The sequence below is a fragment of the Giraffa tippelskirchi genome, chromosome X, assembly GCF_054371585.1.
Source record: "Giraffa tippelskirchi isolate mGirTip1 chromosome X, T2T-mGirTip1v1.2.pri, whole genome shotgun sequence".
In the NCBI taxonomy this organism is placed as follows: domain Eukaryota; kingdom Metazoa; phylum Chordata; class Mammalia; order Artiodactyla; family Giraffidae; genus Giraffa; species Giraffa tippelskirchi.
In genome coordinates this window covers 17,738,596-17,754,854 of record NC_137289.1, presented here as the reverse complement: position 1 = coordinate 17,754,854, position 16,259 = coordinate 17,738,596, and the positions used below count along the sequence as shown (strand labels likewise).

Below are 16,259 nucleotides of genomic sequence, written 5' to 3'. Positions count from 1 at the left end.
TTGGACATGACTGAAGCGACTTAGCATGCATGCACACAAGGATATATGTATATGTTTTTATGGCTGAGTCCCTTTGCTGTCTACTTGAAACTATTACAACATTGTTAATTGGCTATACGCCAATATAAAATAAAGAGGTTTAAAATAAAAAAGCAAATAGAGAAAAAAAAACCAAACCAAAGCAAACAAAAAAAAATGGAGTTCCTCTATAGTATGGAGTGATGGAACCTGACTATCAAAGGAAATTGTGTTGCAACTACACAGGGTCTAAGATATGTGCAGAATGTCTAGAACTCTTCTTAGTACTTTCATGTTTTGTGATTAGAGTTAATGAGAAATTACAACAACTCAACTCTGGGAGGACATCTAATGGTCCAGACTCTTCTGTAATTGAGGTTTGAGTCCTCCCTCAAGCCAAGCACCAAAATCAGCTGACTTCTGCCTCAGTGCTGCCTCGGGAGAAGAAATAAGAAATGGATAGGGAAAGGGTGCAGTAATAAATACCAGCTAAACATGGTGACATGCTGAAGAAACCAGAACTGTAACAGTATTTACTGGATAATTTAATAACACCCCCACCTCAGGTGAGAAGACAAACAACAAATTATTCATTCAAATAAAATGCTTAGGGCAAATGCCCAGCTTTTACTAACAGAAATTTATAACATTAAATTTCCAATGCTTTTTCTTAGCCTCTGGAGACAATTTTGTTAACCAAATACATGCTGAGAGGCTTTAACAACATTCCATTCCATTCCAGAAGACGGCAATCTGGTCATTATTTCTTATTGATCATGATGATAACAGGATTATATGTTTGCAATGCTAGCGTCTTTGTTGAGAAAATTGTCAGAATCTATTTCTTCTAGTATTATCTCAAGGTGCTTGATTAAGTGCCCTCTTTTAAATCTGAAAATAAAGAGACAAGTCATTAACCAAGAGACATTCAAAGAAACTATCATGTAGGATCACTGTAGGGAACAGAAAGAGGAGCTTAATTTTACAAAAGAATATGAATGGACCCTAATGGTAAGAGACAATCCAGCAAATATAGAGTGTCATCTGAGGTTCAAGGCCCAATCAAACTCTGGTGAGAAGAGGAGCTTGGAAGAAAGAGATGGACTCAGATAATATCAACCTAAATAACTATGGAGACAACTTTAACTCTCACAAAGGATTTGGGTCTGAGAAATATCAGGCGGGGCTGTACCAACCCCTCACCACAGCACTGCATTGGGCCCAACTCCTTAAAAACAATAGAGAGTTCTTTACACTCACCTTGCTGCTTCCTTGATGGCAAATTCAACAAATTGTTTCCTTACTTCTGGAGGTCCTTGCACTTCTTTAAGCAATTTGAAGATTTTTTCATATTCTGAAAATATTTAAAAAATAAACTTTCAGTAGTTCACAAATATAAAGTTGAGTTAGAATTCAGTCTTGGTGTATCCAATAAACTCATTAACCATTCTTCATAAATTAGAATGTTACACAATATATGTCTTTTTAATGTTTAAATCAAGACACCTGAATATGTCTAATAATAAAACTCCTGTAAACAATAACCAAGTAAGAGTAAAAAAGGAAAAGAAAGAGAAAAAAGGGAAAAAAATAGAAAAATGTGTTATATTGTATCATTTTAGTCAAACTATAAAGGAATCATTGTAAATTATGTGAAAGCCCATTTCTGGGAATTAATGAGCCTTGAGAGATATGTCCAATCTATTCTAAATCACAGAATGAGTCTTCCAATGGTATGATAGAAACTGTTATACAACATACTTTGTCCAAAGTGTCGAATTTCCTTCCTTAATTGATATTTTATATCAGCACTGGTTTCCTCTGGACTTAATGGTGGTTTGGGGGGCATCATTCCAAGTGGAGACATTGCAATGGCTTTTTGGTCATCTGTAGAGAGACAGCTGGTAATGATTCCTCCTAGAGAGCATTACTAGAAGGTTTGTGAATCAGCCCACCTTGGCTGAAGCTGGTTAAGTCACTGGATAGAACATCTAATTGGTTGGGTGGGATACCATCTCCTACCATATTCATAAGCTCTGGTGGAGCAGATTTTGAGAAGAAGCCATCAAGTGGGGTATGACCACTTTCCCTCCCCTCCTCATGGATATTGTGAATGACAGAGGCTTCTGGAAACCTAATATAGAGATTGAACTACAATTAGGTGTCTTACTTCAACCCTACATGGACATTCATGTGCTCCTCGGTTTCTAAAAGTATTTATTTCATAGTAGGAAAATAGACCAGGGAGAAATCTCAGAACTGAAAAATTCTCAGGAGTCAGACAGTTAGTTCAAAATGAGCAAGTGAAATAATCATAGTTTGAATTTGTGTTAGGGAAGAAGTAAGCTGGGATGGGACAGAGAGCAGGAGCTGGAGGAGGAGAGAGCCAGCCTGTGCATAAACATGGGAAGACTTCCAGGCTGAGGTAAGGGCATACACAGGGCCCCAGGGAGGGGACTGGCCAGGGACCACAGAGCAGAGGACAAAGGCAAGAGAGACCAAGGAGGAGACAATAGGACATGCATTAGGAAAGGATGGCAGGGCCAGGTCATGCAGAGCTGGTGGACCAGAGTCAGCAGTTCAGACTGTGCTCTGGGTGCCCAGTAAAGGTGATGATGAGTTTTCAGCATGGATATGGCATGCATCCTGATTTCTGTGTTGACATGATCACTTTGACTGCAGGTCAGAAAATGGGCTGGCAGAGGGAAGGTGGAAAATAGGGACATGGGTGAAGAACTTACACTGTAGTAGCTTGGTGAGCAATTCAGCAGTGTGGACTAGGGTAGAGAAAAATGGTGGGATTCGAGAATAATTACAATATTTGGAGGGGAAAAGACAGAAAAAGGAATGAAAAAGTTCATCCAATAAAGAGGAAAAAAACAGTAGACTGTGGAGTATAAAAATCAAAGAATCTTTCTGTAAAGGAGCGGTTGAACATATGTATCAAATGTGGCTGAGGTTTCCCTGGTGGTCCAGTGGTTAACAACCTGCCTGCCCATGCAGGAGACACAAGTTTGATCCCTGGTCCAGGAGGACCCCACATGGCACAGAGCAACTGAGCCCATGCACCACAACTATTGCGCCTGTGCTCTACAGCCCAGGTGCCACAAGTACTGAAACCTGTGCTCCACACCTAGAGCCTGTGCTCCACAACAAGAGAAGCCACTGCAATGAGAAGCCCACAAACAAGTAGACAGTAGCCCTCCCTTACCACAACTAGAGAAAGCCTGTACACAGCAATGAAGACCCAGCACAGCCAAAAATAAAAAAATTATTCTTAAAACGTGGCTGAGAAATCAACAGCAGTGTCAACCAAAACTGGTGACCCTGATGAGATTAGCTCCAATGGAGTAGAGAAGGCAGAAGCAGACTCTCCTGGGTAACATCACAAAGAGGAGTTGAGGATAAGTATCCTCACCATCTTCCATGGACATGGATGAGGCCTCAAGATGGGATTCTCTGTCTCTTTCTTCTTTCATTGGCAGCAATGCCACTCTTGACCTCTTAGATGAGGAAGGACTCCTGGGTTCTCCATGATGTTTCTTTTGTTTTTTAGGCTCTACAGAAAACTCCTCTGGTTCATCAGTCATCATTTCCTGAAAACCTCAATAAACATACTCCATTAATGATAGAAAGTACCATTAAAATTGCATTTTACATATATATAAATGTGTGTATACACAACAGGCATTTTCATCATTAATATGAATTTTATTATGGGTCAAGGTTACCATGCTCCAACAGGCTACTCTCAGGAAAAGCAACCTATTTTTAGTCCAGTGAAAGTGAAAAAAGGAGGAAGGTAACAAGAGTATAGTTCAGAAGCAAACACAGTACATGATTAATCAGGATGCTTCTGGAATGAGTGAATCTCATTAGCCAGAATTGAATAAACTCATGATTACTTCTTTGAGGAAATATAAATCATTCTGTCAATTCCATTTCTTCTCCCTGTTTGATTTAAACTGATCACTAACAAATATTGACTGAAACTTTACAGACTGCAACTTGTAGATGGTGAAGACAAGAGTAGTAGGAATATTCGATCCACCCACTTCCAATCGTACAGAGGTTCAAATGTCAATCTCAGAGCTACATGACAGGCACTGCTCAATGCTGGTGGTAGATAAAGATGAGATGTCCTGGTATGAAATGCTAACTTAGAGTTCTTATCACCCAAAGATAAACCCAAGAATGTGCGACACTGTTATTTTAATAAAGTCATGATAAACATCTTTCTGAACCATTTGCATTTCTCATTAAAGAGGACTGCAAAAGGGGGAAGTTATTTTCATGGTTTATTTAATACCAGTTAGGTTCTCTTCTGGGCTTCCACGGTGGCTCAGATGGTAAAGAATCTGCCTGCAATGCAGGAGACCAGGGTTTGATCCTTGGGTTGGGAAGATCCCCTGGAAAAGGGAATGGCAACCCACTCCAGTATTCTTGCCTGGAGAATTCCATGGACAGAAGAGCCTGGCGGGCTACAGTCCATGGGGTTGCAAAGAGTCGGACACAACTGAGCAACTAACACTTTCACTTCACTTTCAGGTTCTCTTCTAATTGCTTTACGTTTACTAACTTATTTTTATCTTCCAGGATGCTAAAATTTTGGCAAAAACTCAGGGACAAATTAACAAAGCAAAGATTGTGAGGTAAGGAAGAACTAATATTTGCAAAGATTCCTGTAATTGGTGGGATGTCTTGGCAGTAGTGGAGCCTTCCCCCAGGTCAAAAGCAGTCAGCCTTAAATAAAATCTGTTAATCAAAATCTCTGGATTCTCTTTGGAAGAGTACTGTCTTATGAAAGAGTTGAGATGAGTAAAGGAGGTGGTTAGCATTTAGAGTAACCAAAAAGAACATGAATGCAACTGAAATCAGTACAATAAAGCCCCATGTGGTGTGTTCAACGATGTTTTAAAAGGAAACTAGGAAAACAGGAATCAATAGTGAAAATAAATTTCAGTCTGCTTACTACTACATTTCTCACTCCAATACTGATATGCTTATATATCAATCCATTCTGCAAGAAGTTTCAGAGTGTGAATCCATCCTTCTGAGAATTATCATTCCCTAGGAAACTACAGAAATTGCATTTTGAACCCAAACTGCTGAAGGTCAGAGCTGAACTGTTGAAGGTTGACCAGCACAGGAGGCTTAACAATCCTCAAACATGACTCCAAGCCCAACAGAGGAGTTCATCACTCCCTTGGTTTCTTTATGCTCCTGCTGGGGACCTCACATGGGATCTGCTTATGTAAAAGCAGAAAGTAACATCTCTCTGAGAGCTTTTCTCCAGTCGCTGCATTGTGCAGTTTCAGCGCCAGAGGGGAGCTTTGGTAGGCAGAATTTCTTAAAGCTGAGATAAGAGTATAAAAAGAACACTGTCTTTTTATGATGACACTTCAGCCTTTCATAACATTTAATGTTAAAAGTGGTTTTGTTGGGGCTTTCCTGGTGGCTCAGTGGTAAAGAATCTGTCTGCAGTGCAAGAGACCCAGCTTGATCCCTGGTCCAGAAAGATCCCACATGCAGCAGAGCAACAACTTGTGCGCCACAACTATTGAGTCTGTGCTCTACAGCCCAGGAGCTACAACTACTGAGCCCACTTTTCCCAACTACTGAAGCCCACTCGCCCTAGAGCCTGTGCTCTGCAATAAAAGAAGTCACTGCAATAAGAAGTTCATGCACTGCAACTAGAGAGTAGCCCCGGCTTGCTGCACCTAGAGAAAGCCCTCACAGCAACAAAAACTCAGCACAGCCAAAAAAGATAAGTAAAGTAGTTGTTAGAATGACTGGTGATTTTCAAATGATTTTTTTCCTTTTTCCTTTCCACAGTGAACACTGCGGTTCATCTTTGTGGTTTGCACAGATGCTTTCAATTGCAGGAGCAGAACACTCCACCCGTTTTGGCTAAAATGATACAACAGTTCAACACACACCTGAAGATTAGCTTTACGCGAGGCTTAACCCTCAATAGCCTAGTCTCTTTCCATCATTCCCATCTGCTTTCTTTGATGCCACTTTCATCCCATTTGGGATGTCAGAGGCTCCTGAATTACATGCTGCTTCAATCATATCTAATCATATCTAGCAGGAAAAAACAGATATGTCCTTGTCCTAGCATTTCCAGTAGAAATCCGAAGATTTACTGTGATTGGACTTTTTAGTTCACATTCTTATACTTGAATCAATTACTGTGGTAAAGGAGGGCATTAGAATGAGCTGATTTCCAAAGCCCAGTTCAAAAATGGTAAAAAAAACAAAATCAGATTTGAAAAACACTAATAATAACACGGAGAAACCTCAGGTAAAATTGATCTAGGTTACATTTACCCATAAATAAACAATACTAAGAATGAAAAGGAGACATACCATAGATCCATTAGAGGTTTTCTTAGTGGAGGGCATACTATGAATGACTTCATTTCAGATTTAAAAACTGAGATGACCTAGACATACTTATGGAAAAATAAAGCTTGCCAAAATTTACCAAACAAGAAATAGAAAATCTGAGTGCTCCTGTATCTGGTAAAACTATGAATTAAAAAAATGAAAAACCTTATTATCTGGAAGGCATCCCTGAGGAGACCTCCAAACATGTAGGAGGACCTAACACCAGTTCTAACAAACTCTTTTGGAAAATAGAAAATAGGGGACTAGTTTTCAACTCATTTTATGAGGTCAATATAAAGCTGATACAAACATCTAACAAAGACATTAGAAGAAAGGAAAACTACAAGTCAAAATCTCTTCCTTGAAAATAGACACAAAAATTGTAAACCAAAGATTAGCACACATACCCCTCCCCCCAAAAAAACTGATGAAAAAGATATACACCAACATGGTGTAGTATACACCTTAGGAAGGGCAAGGTTCATTTCAAATTCAATAATCACTCAGTGTTGGATTTCCCTGGTGATTCAGTGGTTAAGAATCCTCCTACCGAATCCTCTTACACTGTTGGTTGAATGCAAACTAGTACAGCCACTATGGAGAACAGTGTGGAGATTCCTTAAAAAACTGGAAATAGAACTGCCATACGACCCAGCAATCCCACTGCTGGGCATACACACCGAGGAAACCAGAATTGAAAGAGACATGTGTATCCCAATGTTCATCGCAGCACTGTTTACAATAGCCAGGGCATGGAAGCAGCCTAGATGTCCATCGGCAGATGAATGGATAAGAAAGCTGTGGTATATATACACAATGGAATATTACTCAGCTATTAAAAAGAATACATTTGAATCAGTTCTAATAAGGTGGATGAAACTGGAGCCTATTATACAGAGTGAAGTAAGTCAGAAAGAAAAACACCAATACAGTATATTAACGCATATATATAGAATTTAGAAAGATGGTAACGATGACCCTATATGCGAGACAGCAAAAGAGACACAGATGTAAAGAACAGACTTTTGGACTCTGTGGGAGAAGGTGAGGGTGGGATGATTTGAGAGAATAGCACTGAAACATGTATATTACCATATGTGAAATAGATCGCCAGTCCAGGTTTTATGCATGAGACAGGGTGCTCAGGGCCAGTGCACTAAGATTATCCTGAGGGATGGGATGGGGAGGGCGGTGGGAGGGGGGTTCAGGATGGGGGACACATGTATACCCATGGCTGATTCATGTCAATGTATGGCAAAAACTACTACAATATTATAAAGTAATTAGCCTCCAATCAAAATAAATTAATTAATTAAAAAAATAAGGAATCCTCCTACCAATGTAGGGGACACAGGTTTGATCCATGCTCCAAGAAGATCTCACATACTGAGGGGAAACTAAGCCCATGTGCCACAACTATTGAGCCTATGCTCTAGAACCCTGGAGCAGCAACTGCTGAAGCCCGCACACCCTAGAACCTATGCTCCACAACAAGAGAAGCCACCACAGTGAGAAGCCAACATACCACAACTACAGGGTAGCTCCTGCTCTCCACAACTAGAGAAAGCCCTCACACAGCAATGAAGACTCAGCACAGCCAAAAGTAAATAAATAAATCATTTAAAAAAATCAGTGTTAACCACATTTAAAAAAAAACAAAGAAAAATCATATGATCATTTTTAGAGAAGCTTTTTTTTTTTTAATTTTCTTTTTATTTATTTATTGGCTGCACTATGCAGCATGTGAGATCTTAGTTTCCTGACCAGGGATTGAACTGGTGACCCTGCAATGGAAGTGTGGAGTTTTAACCACTAGATCACCAGGGAAGTCCCCACATGATCATTTTTAAAGATGAGTCCAATGAGTCCAAGTTTAACATCTACTCATGATTAAAAATTATCCGCAACTCAGAAGAGAAGGCAATTTACATAACCTAATCAAAATCTTACAGCAAAAACCCATATGTCTAAAGAAAAAAAAAATCCTATAGCAAACATCATACTTAACGGTGATATACCAAACAGTTTCTACCTGAGTTTATAAACAAGGCCAGGATGCCCACTATATGTTCAAGAACATATGGAGGCACTAAAAAGCGCAGTAGCACCAAAAACAAAATAGATATGAGGTTTGCAAAGGAAGAAATAAAAGTGTCATTATTCACAGATGACATTTTTCTACACATAGAATAGTCAAAAGGATGCAAAATAGAGATAATAAATGAATGAAGCCAAGTGACTTGACATAAAGGAAATACTAAAAATAAAAAAACCTAGTATTTCACTATAATACTAAAAATAATTAGAAAGAGAATTTAAAATACCATTGAAAATAGTATCAAGAACATAAAATGCCAAGAAATTAATGAAAGAGGTGCTAAAGCACTACTTGTAAAACTATAAAACATCACTGAGAGAAAAGAAAGACCTCAGTAAATGAGGTGAAATAATTTTTGAATGGATTGGAAGACTTGTTATTAAGTCATTGTCATTTTCTCCAAAAATGATTATTACAATCATATTTAAAATTCCATCATGTTAGTTGTGGGGAAAATCTTCAAGCTAATAATAAAATGTATAAAGATATTTAAGGGCTGTGAATAGTCATGACAATCTTTAAAAAAATGAACAAAGTTGGAAGACACACAGAATCAGATATGAGATTTACTATAAAGATATAGTATTTTAAAAATATGTGGTATTGGAGCAAAGATAGGCCAATTTTTTTTCATCAATGGAAGAGGACAGAGAATATAGAAATAAATCTGGAAATATACAATTGCTAGATTTATGACACTGAGAGTCGCAACTCAATGTGTAAATGATAGTCCATTTAATAAGTCTACTTGAGAACTCCAGGGAAAAAATAAACCTTGACTCTTACAACATCCCATTCTGTAAAACATTTAATTGAGATGAATACGAGATCTAAAAGAAAACTCAGAATGTGATCTTCATAGTATAGGATAGGCAAAGGTTTTTAAAGATATAAAGGCACTAACCATCAAGAATAAATTAAGTGGACTTAAGTTTTCCATTAGTCAAAAGACACATTTAAGAGTGAAAAAGAAAAATAGTTATAGAAGATACTAAAAATTATATATTTAAATATATATGCTCATGTCTATATCTCAAAAGATAGAATCCAAACTATATGCAGAACTACAAATCATTTTTAAAATAAAAAGATATCAATAAAATATGGGTACAAAACCTAAAAATCTTCTTCACAAAGACATACGTGAATAGCCCCCCAAAAAACCGTTATTTGGCAGAAAATGCAAGTTTAGACATAATGAGAGTTCACTGCACACACCAGAGTAGCTGAAATTATAGACTGACTTTATAACAAGTGTTTCTGCACATACGGTGGAACTTGAATTTTCATACATTGCTGAACCCAGATTCCCACACAAATGCCCAAGGCCATACTTGAAACTTTAAAGAACTTCCTCAAGGCTGAGGCATAGAAATCATAGGAAAAGTATCCCACCCCACGGCTGAGCCAGAGCAACCAAGTTCCACCCTAGTCTCAGAGCACCCTCGGAAGAGCACCCCCTCAGTTCTGACAGCACCTAAGTCCTCCTAAGATGGAGACAAGCGCTCCCACTAACAGTCCCCATGGACAATGAGCAGATCACAAGGAAAAGCCGCCTCATCAAAGCAGAGACACACAGTCCAAGCACAACTGCTCCCCATGCTGATCTGAGCACCTGAGAAGAGGCTCTCGCCACTGAGGGAAAGCCCCCCAAGGGAGAGAGACCCACAGCCCTGAGGTAATGCATCCAGGAAACGTCTTCGCTCAGGGCTGAGACAGCCGCCAAGAAGCACTCACCCCCTCCCCCACCCCCCAGCTTCAGCGAAGTGTCCCTTCACCCGCGTGAGGAGAATCACACAGGGAACCGTCCCAGAACTTAAGCAGGAGACCCAGGGCCAGCCCTGTCCCCGACAAGGCTAAACTAACGCATCCGAGAAACAGCATCCCCCTGGGCTGAAGCCAGTCCCCAAGGCAATGTCTCCTCAGAGCTGAGGGGGTCCCCTAGGAAGGGCTCCACCCTAGATGGAGAACACCCGGGGACTGACACACTCAGGGGCAGAGAGAAAGCCCCCGGGAAAAGAATCCACATTCCCACTATCAATCCTGACCTTAACAAAGGAGCCTGGAAGCAACTCACAAAATGACAGTAAATGTGTCGAGGCCTCACAGGTGGAACTTTATAGAATGTACCCTGGGCAGTTGCCAGAAATATGCCTTCCTCGGGTGTCTGGGAGGGAAGTGCATGAGGAAGTGTCTTACCAGAACCGGGTGTGTTACTACCTGTGAGGACTCAAGGGAAGAAGGGAAGCCCCTGGCCACCGATGCCACTGTCAAGAGTTCCACATCCCTGGAAATACTGTAGCCTAGAGAGGCCTCCACCTGAGGAACCTCTGGCCGAAGTTTAGAACCCAGGAGTCAGTTCCCTGCCCCTACTGCAAACCCCACGCTCTTTGTCTTGCTCCCTCTACAGGCCGACTTCTGTGTCCACTTCTACAAGAAGAAAAAAAATTAAAGGAACCAGAACCACTTTTACAGATCAGGCCAAAAGGGTGACTTTGAAACTGAGGGTATAAGTCAGTACTGGCACACTATAGTAACAGAAAAAGAGGAAGGTTGTATGATCATCCTAGTTGATGTGGAAAACATATGTGATAAAATGCAGAAAATATCCATGAGGAACAGTTAAAAGCATTTGTTAAGAAGGGGATCTATCAGAAATGTACAATGCACGTTATTCGTAGGGGAAAACATTTGAAGGACTCCATGTCAAATCAAAGCAAGACAGGATTGCCCCCTATCATCCCTTCTGTTCAACACTGCACTACAGGACTCCTGTCTTGTAAGTTCAGGTAGTGACTAGGGCTTTTCACACAGAGCAAGCTCTCAGACTGTTGAATTATGGACAAGCCCTGAGATCAGTGCTGAAGGGAAGCTCCAGGCATGTCCTATAGTGACAGCTGTCTGGGAATAGAGATTTCTGGGGAGCTCCAATCAGCTTTGCCCTTTTCCCTGGCTGATAGGCTGCTGGCTTCTGATCTACTGTAGATGTGAGGTCATTGGTTTCAAGGCTACCATGTACCTGAGGATGGGGAGTGGGAACAGTGCAACATTCCAAATCTCACTGGTCCTATTGTGATCTAGCCTAATGGAATAAACGTTGTTCATGAATAAACGCTCTTCAAGTTGTTGCAAGCCTTTGGTTAATTTTCAACATTTGCCCATAATTTCATTGCTTTGATGAAGAAATGGCTTTTCACAGGCCCTTACTCTACCAATCCAAAAGTGACTCTTATATTGTTGTTTTTCAGTCACTCAGTCATGTCCGCCAACTCTTTGGCCACCTGATGCAAAGAGACAACTCATTGGAAAAGACCCTGATGCTGGGAAAGATTGAGGGCAGGAGGAGAAGGTGGCGACAGAGGATGAAATGGTTGTATGGCATCACTGACTCAGTGAACATGAGTTTGAGCAGACTCTTGGAGACAGTGAAGGACAGGAAAACCTGGTATGCTGCAGTCCATGGGGTCACAAAGAGTAGGATATGATTTAGTGACTGAACAACAATGGTACATCTTAAACTAAGTATAAATCCAATGATTCAGAGTATAAATTATGTATACTGTTTCTCTTTTTCTTCTGGAAAAAAATAATGTGGGCATTTCCTGCATACTATAAAGAACTACTAATAATCCAGACCTCACATATTGCTTCTCTAGACAACTTGTTACAGTGAAATCCAGTGAAGACATGGATGCATATCAGAGGGTGCATTAGGGTGTATTAGATGTTACAAATTACCCCAAATTTAGTGGCGTAAAATTATCTCAAATTTAGTGGCTTAAAACAATACTCATTTATTATCTGTTATTTCACAGTTCTATTCAGAATTCTGGATGGTTTTGTCTTGGTCCTATGCATCAGGTCTTAAAAGGCTGAAATCAAGATTTTAGCCAAGCTACATTCTTAAACAAATAGATGAAAAGCTATACCATGTCCTTTGATTGGAAGAATCAATATTGTTAAAATGACCATACTACTCAAGGAAATCTACTGGATTAATTCAATCCCTATCAAAACACTAATGGTGGAAAAGACTGGCCAAAGAGGCCTTCTGATCACCAGCTTGAAAAAAGACTCTGATAGGGCCATAACTCCTGCAGCAGAGGCAGTCCGTGTCCCTGCACACTTGGCACCACCAGGGTCCCCGAAAGTCAAGCAGCTGTGCCACCTTCATGCTCAACTCTCACTGGGGCAGAGCTGCCACAGGCAAAACAAAGTGTTGCATCTTTGCGTGCAGGGTCACTTCGGTCATGTCCGACTCTGCAACCCTGTAGACTGTGGCCTGCCAGGCTTCTCTGTCAGGGAGATGGGTTCTCCAGGCAAGAATACTGGAGTGTATTGGCCAATACTGGTTGCCATACCCTTCTAGAGCACTATATTTCCTGCTTCCCTAGCCGCCAACCCCCCTGAGTACCTGATGCTGCCAGAACCCCTGCGACCCAAGCAGCTGCATCACTTCCACACCTGATTCTAACAGGGGCAAACCCAAGCCTTCCAGGGAAGCCTCAGGAGCTAAACCCCAGTAGACGACCCACATGTAGAGGAGGAAATAAAACCACAATTGAAACCCAGGGACAGTGTGGCTAAGGAAGAAGAACCAAAACCTTCCCACCAGCTGTACAAGCTACAGACTAAATCCACAGGATCAACTAAACTGACTCTGTGTCTATGGAATATATAAAAGAACATTGAGAGCTAACACAAAAGAAAACACACTAGCTCTGATAGCTGTGGATGTTGGAGGCAAGAATACACAGGAGTAGGATCAGATTAGAATCTAAGCACCCCATTGCAACAAAAAGAATTAAATATCTAGGAATAAACTTATCTAAGGAGATGAAAGAACTGTACACAGAAAATTATAAGACCTTAATGAAAGAAATCAAAGATGACATAAACAGATGGAGAGATATTCCATGTTCTTGGATAGGAAGAATCAATATTGTGAAAATGACTATACTACCAAATGCAATCTACAGATTTAATGTGATCCCTATCAAATTACCAATGGCATTTTTCACAGAACTAGAACAAAAAATCTCACAATTCATGTGGAAACACAAAAGACCCTGAATAGCTAAAGCAGTCTTGCAAAAGAAGAATGGAGCTGGAGGAATCAAGCTTCCTGACTTCAGGTTATACTACAAAGCTACAGTCATCAAGACAGTATGGTACTGGCACAAAGACAGAAATATAGACCAATGGAACAAGATAGAAAGCCCAGAAATAAACCCAGGCACCTATGGGTACCTTATTTTTGACAAAGGAGGCAGGAATATACAATGGGGCAAAGACAGCCTCTTCAATAAATGGTGCTGGGAAAACTGGACAGCTACATGTAAAAGAATGAAATTAGAACACTTCCTAACACCATACACAAATATAAACCCAAAATGGATTAAAGACCTAAATGAATGACCAAAACTATAAAACCCTTAGAGGAAAACATAGGCAGAACACTCAATGACATAAATCAAAGCAAGATCCTCTATGACTCACCTTCTAGAGTAACGGAAATAAAAACAAAAGTAAACAAGTGGGACCTGAGTAAACGTTAAAGCTTTTGCACATCAAAGGAAACTATAATCAAGGTGAAAAGAAAACCCTCAGAATGGGAGAAAAGAATAACAAATGAAACAACTGACAAAGGATTAATTTCCAAAATACACAAATAGCTCATGCAACTCAATGCCAGAAAAACAAACAACCCAAACAAAAGGTGGGAAAAAGACCTAAACAGACATTTCTCCAAAGAAGACATACAGATGGCTAACAAACACATGAAAAGATGCTCAACATTGCTCATTATTAGAGAAATGCAAATCAAAAACTACAATGAGATATCACCTCACACCAGTCAGAATGGTTATCATCAAAAAGTCTACAAACAATAAATGCTGGAGAGGGTGTGGAGAAAAGGGAACCCTCTTGCACTGTTGGTGGGAATGTAAATTGATACAGCCACTATGGAAGACGGTATGGAGATTCCTTTAAAAACTAGGAATAAAACCACCATATGACCCAGCAATCCCACTCCTAGGCATATACCCTGAGGAAACCAAAATTGAAAAAGACACATGCATCCCATTGTTCATTGCAGCACTATTTACAATAGTTAGAACATGGAAGCAACCTAGATGTCCATCGATGGATAAATGGATAAGGAAGTTGTGGTAGATATACACAGTGGACTATTACTCAGCATAAAAAGGAATGCGTCAGTTCTAATGAGGTGGATGAACCTAGAACCTGTTATACAGAGTGAAGTAAGTCCAAAAGAGAAAGATAAATATCATATTCTAACACATATATCCATTTGAATGCAGAGTTCCAAAGAAAAGAAAGTAGAGATAAAAAAGCCTTCCTCAGAGATCAATGCAAAGACATAGAGGAAAACAATAGAATGGGAAAGACTAGAGATCTCTTCAAGAAAATTAGAGATACCAAGGGAATATTTCATGCAAAGATGAGCACAATAAAGAAGAGAAATGATATGGACTTAACAGAAGCAGAAGATGTTAATAAGAGGTGGCAAGAATACACGGAAGAACTATACAAAAAAGATCTTCATGACCCAGATAATCAAGATGGTGTGATTATTAACCTGGAGCTAGACATCCCAGAATGCAAAGTCAAGTAGGCCTAGGAAGCATCGCCACAAACAAAGCTAGAGGAGGTGATGGAATTCCAGTTGATCTGTTTCAAATCCTAAAAGATGATGCTGTGAAAGTGCTGCACTCAATATGCCAGCAAATATGGAAAACTCAGCAGTGTCTACAGGACTGGAAAAGGTCAGTTTTTATTCCAATCCCAAAGAAAGGCCAAGACAAAGAATGCTCAAACTACCACACAGTTGCACTCATCTCACACGCTAGTGAAGTAATGCTTAAAATTCTCCAAGCCAGGCTTCAACAGTACATGAACTGTGAACTTCCAGATGTTCAAGTTGGATTTAGAAAAGTCAGAGGAACCAGAGATCAAATTGCCAACATCTGCTGGATCATCAAAAAAGCAAGAGAGTTCCAGGAAAACATCTACTTTTGCCTTATTGACTATGCCAAAGCCTTTGACTGTGTGGATCACAAAAAAGTGTGGAAAATTCTTCAAGAGATGGGAATACCAAACCACCTAACCTGCCTCCTGAAAAATCTGTATGCAGGTTAGGAGGCAACCATTAGAACTGGCCATGGAACAACAGACTGGTCCAAATCGGGAAAGGAGTACGTCAAGGCTGTATATTGTCACCCTGCTTATTTAACTTATATGCAGAGTACATCATGGAAATGCTGGACTGCATGAAGCACAATCTTGAATCAAGATTGCTGGGAGAAATATCAATAACCTCAGATATGCAGATGACACCACCCTTATGGCAGAAAGTGAAGAAAAACTAAAGAGCCTCTTGATGAAAGTGAAAGAGGAGAGTGAAAAAGTTGGCTTAAAACTCAACATTCCAAAAACTAAGATCATGGCATCTGGTCCCATCACTTCATGGCAAATAGATGGGGAAACAATGGAAACGGTGAGAGACTTTATTTGGGGTGGCTCCAAAATCACTGCAGATAGTAACTGCAGCCGTGAAATTAAAAGATGCTTGCTCCTTGGAAGAAAAGCTATGACCAAACTAGACAGCATATTAAAAAGCAGACACATTACTTTGCCAATAAAGGTCGGTCTAGTCAAAGCTATGGTTTTTCCAATAGTCATATATGGATGTGAGAGTTGGACTATAAAGAAAGCTGAGTGCCAA

General features: G+C 40.1%; 1 pseudogene across 1 annotated transcript; it reads right to left on the bottom strand.

Annotated features, from left to right (window-relative positions):
• Nucleotides 1-545: 545 nt before the first annotated feature.
• On the bottom strand, nucleotides 546-3,641 carry LOC145535572 (integrator complex subunit 6-like; annotated as a pseudogene). The gene is made up of 4 exons (XR_014075479.1): nucleotides 3,637-3,641; nucleotides 1,780-2,152; nucleotides 1,279-1,372; nucleotides 546-909 (listed from the first exon to the last, which is right to left on the bottom strand). The product of XR_014075479.1 is annotated as an integrator complex subunit 6-like (transcript).
• Nucleotides 3,642-16,259: the final 12,618 nt, after the last annotated feature.